Source organism: Thamnophis elegans, chromosome Z (genome assembly GCF_009769535.1).
Source record: "Thamnophis elegans isolate rThaEle1 chromosome Z, rThaEle1.pri, whole genome shotgun sequence".
NCBI lineage: Eukaryota > Metazoa > Chordata > Lepidosauria > Squamata > Colubridae > Thamnophis > Thamnophis elegans.
In genome coordinates, this window is record NC_045558.1 from 104,178,424 (window position 1) to 104,183,661 (window position 5,238).

Below are 5,238 nucleotides of genomic sequence, written 5' to 3' on the forward strand. Positions count from 1 at the left end.
CAAGCAATTTTATCCTAAATTTTGAGCAATACAGTCTGACCACCACCAGGAGGCAGAAATAAACAATACAGTGCAATTGTATTATATCCATATAGATTTGTCCAGAAAAATTCAACTTTAACAGAACATACTGAAATGCATTCTGGAGTATATAGGACAATTCTACAAGATTCTACCCAGATTTTGTGGCTTCTTCCCAACTCCGAGTTATAGCTATTGTAGCATTGGGCACATAGAGCAATGGACAAAGCAGATTTCCAAGACTGACACATTTTTGCCCCATCAAAAATCTGTAGCAATGGAAATGCAGAGGCTGGCAATGTTACCTTACTATCTTCCCTTTGCACAGGAAAATTAGAATACTCATATGAGGATAAGACATGTTTAATTTTCATGCTATAACTAACTTTAATAATATGGGTGGGAGAGGCAGCTAATCTTTTTTATCCAACCTGACCTGTCATCTCTGATCCACACTGAGGAAACTCTGATGAAGCAGCTGGTGACCTGCTATGGAGGGAGTGCATGAGCCTCTTTGGTGCCCGGGTCCAAATTAGCAGATGGCAGCAACAGTGGGGACTTTCCTAGCGGTCTGATGGACGAGAGAAAAATAGCTGGACGCAAAGTGAAGAAACCAGGTAAACAGGGCTGTAAACTAACTAAAATAGATGTGAAAGCCAAACAAGAGATAACAAGAAATGCAGAATGGGAAAAAAACTGAGGTACCAATATCTGGAAGAGCTGGTTTCAAGGCTGAGAAAAAGCCATCTGTGCTCTTAGAGAAGAATTGGAAATGTAGTGGTGCATGGCAACTGATCAAGGAAAAATCTCATCTGAAATTAAAGCTCTCCCGAGCAGAGAAGAGCAAAGTAACACTCAGCAGAATGTAGGCAAGATGGCTAAAGCCATAGAGAGTTATGCCAACAGTTCCTGCTAAATGTCAGACCAAGCAGACTGAAACCCATATTTCAACTCCCCCCAAACCCAAGATGATATTAAAAGGAAAAAAAAAGTAATGCATGGACATAATATGAAGTTGCCAATTCTTGGTCATATCAACAGATCAATAACATCAACTATTCAGCTGTAGTGCAACCGGAGTTTGAGCTGACTTTCAAAGTTTTCAAGAAACTCTTGCAATCTTTTAATTTCTATCTCAGCAGAGTTTGGATCCACTAAAGACAGGTGGCGGGTTTTTAGAAATCTTCAACCTGCCAAATGATTTAATATTTAATAGATATTCTCCCAAAAGCTTAACTTGTAATCATTATAAATAATAAAAACCAGGTACTTCTTTCTACCAGTTCCTTCCCAGATTGAACAGCTGCTTTATTTTCAACAGAAGCAGCTGCAGGCATGTAGCCACTTTAAAAGAGGTTTTGTTTGCTCCATAAGGGATATATATATTGCCAAAAAATGTGATATCTGATAAAGAGATTTCATCACTACCCATTTAGAAGGAGAAATTTGATAAGTGGGCTCCGGGTAGGACTAAGAATTATCCAAATACAAGCAGTTGAGAATGAACACCAGAGAAGTAGATTTTGTCTAATACTGATGCTCCTATTTATAAGCACTGGGTTGGATCCTCCTTGATCATCATGTATAGAGGATATTTGTTGAAACTAATGAGGCTTAATTAAGCAATTGACTTAAGAACCATTGACTTAAGAACCATTGATCTGAATGCTTATACTTGCAGCCAACACACAGCTGATAATTACAAAATTGAAACCAGTAATGTAGTTTGTTTTAGTGCTGGCAAAGATTGAGATGTGGCAGGCTAGATGATCTGGTGAAGAGCTTTAATGGAGTCCTTCAATTAAGCCCCATTCTGTTATCTGTTTCTCTGGAGTGGGCAAGCAAAGAGTATGAACTATTACCTTTCTCTATGCACAAAGGAGGAAAATTGATTTCCTCCATGCACTGCAGGATCTTCCCTCCTTGCTTGTAGGGCAGATGGGAAAAATGCTGTAGTTGATCCTTGTTTTTCCCCAAAGGGAAAGTTTCGAAGCAGTTAAACCACAGCCACTCTTGTTGATGTTCCCGGTGGATAGATGAGAGGAAGAAGTAAGTACTGTCAGGGAGGGGCATTGTAAGGAAGCGGGGTGAGATAATAAAGACCCAAACAAAAACAGTAGCACAAAGAAAGAAAACAAGGGAGCCCAGATAATATCAGCATTGTTGCACAAAAAGCTGTTTGACAAACCGAGGGACAATTTAAAAAAATGGAAAAAGGGGCACATAACTATAACATTATACCAGCAAATAGTCCAAATTTGCAAGAATAGAGCCAGAAAGGCTAAAGCTCAGAGTGAAGTAAGACTGGCATCAAATATCAATAAATAACAACAACAAAAAATGTCAATATGTAAGGAACAAGAAAAATCAAGAAGAAAATGCACACACACAAAATAAGGGTGTTATTTTCTTTTGACCCCCCAAAATAAGCGCTTGGTCTTATTTTCGGGGAGGTCTTATTATTTTTGAGGTGTGGGAGGTGGCGAGTGTGGACACCTCATGGCTGCTGCTGTGTTGCAATATTTTCGGGGAGGGCTTATTTTAGCGTGACCCGACAAAAGGGCGAACGACAAACCGCGCCCGACTAAACCGTGTCACTAAAACCGCGATGTCATCAGCACGGCGACAACAGTGCGGTGACAACAGCACAGAGACAGAAAGGCGCTTTACAACAGCGCATCGGCAGAAAGCCGCTTTAACTTAAGGTAAGGGTTAGGGTTAGGTTTCGGGTTAGGTTTCGGGTTAGGTTTCGGGTTAGGTTTCGGGTTAGGTTTCGGGTGAGGTTTAGGGTTAGGTTTAGGGTTAGGTTTAGGGTGAGGTTTAGGGTTAGGTTTAGGGTTAGGTTTAGGGTTAGGGTTAGGGTTAGGTTTAGGGTTAGGTTTAGGGTTAGGTTTGTGTTACGTTTAGGGTTAGGGTTAGTGTTATGTTTAGGGTTAGGTTTAGGTTTAGGGTTAGGTTTAGTTTTACAGTGCGCTTCTGTTGCCGCGCTGTTGTTGGCGTGATTCAGCGCTCATTCATTGAAGCGCTTTAGAACACGCGGTTTTGTCACCGCGATTTAGTCGGATGCGGTTTTGTCGTTCGCCCTTTTGTCAGTGAACATATTTTAGCGCATGCGCTCAAAAGCTCAATTGGCCTTATTATCTGCGGTGGTCTTATTTTGGGGGAATACAGGATACATATGCATATACATATACATATACATATACACATACACATACACATACACATACACACATACACACATACACACATACACACATACACACATATACACATATACACATATACACATATACACATATACACATATACACATATACACATATACACATATACACATATACACATATACATATATATATACCAGTGACGTGCGGTGAGGTATATTTATGTATACCTCACGGGCGGTGAGGCTCAGCTGGGCATCCTTTGCGAAGTAGCTCAGCAGGGCAGCGGTCGGCCTCGGCGGGGGGGGATTTGCATCACGGGAGCAGCCAAGCGCCCGGGTCTGCAGCAAAGGCGCTTGGCAGCTCCCGCGATGCAAAGTGCCCCGCCGCCCCTGATGCTGCCGCCCACCCGCTGCCCCGGCCTGTGGCCACTGCTTCTCTAAGCTCCGCCGCTGGAAGTCCCGGATCGCCTCTGGGGGAAGGCTGAGTGAGAAGCAGAGCGAAGCTTCTCCGCAGCCTCCTGGCACTACGCAGAGGCTATCGCAGGAGCGCGTGCCAGCAGCCGGCGGCCCGGAGCAGCCCCGGCTGTGAGACAAGGCAGCGCTTAAAGCAGCCGCTGCCGCCGCCACCACCCCTTCTTCACCCGGAATGCCCCGCCCAGCTCCCGCAGCTTGGCACCTTCCAAATGCCATTGAATGCTGCTCTGCATGGCTGGAGAGAGGGGTTGCGCGAGCAGCTGTTCTGCTCTCGCTCACCCAGCCTCATGATGCATGGCCCAGCTCTCATTATGGAGCCAGGGCACCTCCGCCGCCGCCATCCCAGCCTGGCTTTTTCCGTGGTTCCCATGGCCATATTTTGTAGGTAAAAAGAAAATAAGACGCTGTGGTATTTTCAGGGAAACACAGTAACAATTTGGAAGATAGACTTAAGATTCAGAAGAATCCGAAGACTTGAGCATTGGGCCCTGTCCAACAAGATGTAATTCAGTGGTGAGAAAAGTGAGGTCCAGGAAAAAATGAAATGCACAGGTACAAAAAATGCCTGTGAGAGGAATCTAGTAGACCCCCACTTAAGTGTGGATCAGCAGGTCCAAGGTTGCATTTACAGAAGAGTAGCATCAAGATCACAAGTGAGGCTACTATACTGCACAAGCGAGGCCATGTTGGGAATACTGTATCATTACGACAGAAAAAAAGATACTGAGAAAAAGTGCAGAAAAGAACAATAAAGATGATGAAGGGTCTGGAGGTACGTTTAGCCTAACAAAGATAAAGCTTACAAGTGACATGATAGTCATCTTCCAAAATTTAGTATCTTATAACCACTACAACTATATCACCCCACAATCCCATTTGATATATTTGTTATAGCTTACTACATTATCTGGCATGGTGGCACTTAACTTCAAGGTAGACCACACTAGGAAACAGCATTACAAGTGCTAATTACACTATTATTATTGCTCCATGTGCCAAGGCCCACATAGTATACAAAATCTCAATGCGCTTCCCCCTCCCACTCTTTATCTTCATGAGACTTAGGGGGAGTCTTGTCCGAGTCACTTTCTCAAATTACTTATCTGCCTTAGACTCAGATTTTCTTTATCTGATTGTTGTCCTGGTTTCAACTCTTTCTCCTGTTCTCCTATTGCCCATTACACGAAGTGAACTTGGCTGAGCTTAAGGTTCTGGTGACCTACCATTCAAGTTAAGACTTGAATGGTAGATCACCAGGATATCCTAGGAAGGCATCAAAAAGAACCCTGGAAGAAGACAATGGCAAAGGATTTCTCTCTTGCTGACAAGAATAATATACAAATGTGTTCTTTAGCTACAAAGTCACCAGAACGTAATGCTACATTAAAAGGGGGGTGGGGGGAAATCTGCTTGGGAAGTTACCCATTTCCTAACAGTCACTAACAAAAAGGAAATGATCAGTTCTGCGATCATATCACACTGGGGCAAAAGAAAACAGACCACATTGTGGCCTAGCAAAGAGCATGACTCCATTCTTTGAGCTAAGGGAAGAGAACACATTAGAAACTGAGCTA

The 5,238-nt window shown here is 43.3% G+C and overlaps 1 pseudogene; it reads left to right on the top strand.

Moving 5' to 3' along the window:
• The first annotated feature begins 595 nt into the window (after positions 1 to 595).
• LOC116521254 lies at positions 596 to 937 on the top strand (annotated as a pseudogene).
• Positions 938 to 5,238: the final 4,301 nt, after the last annotated feature.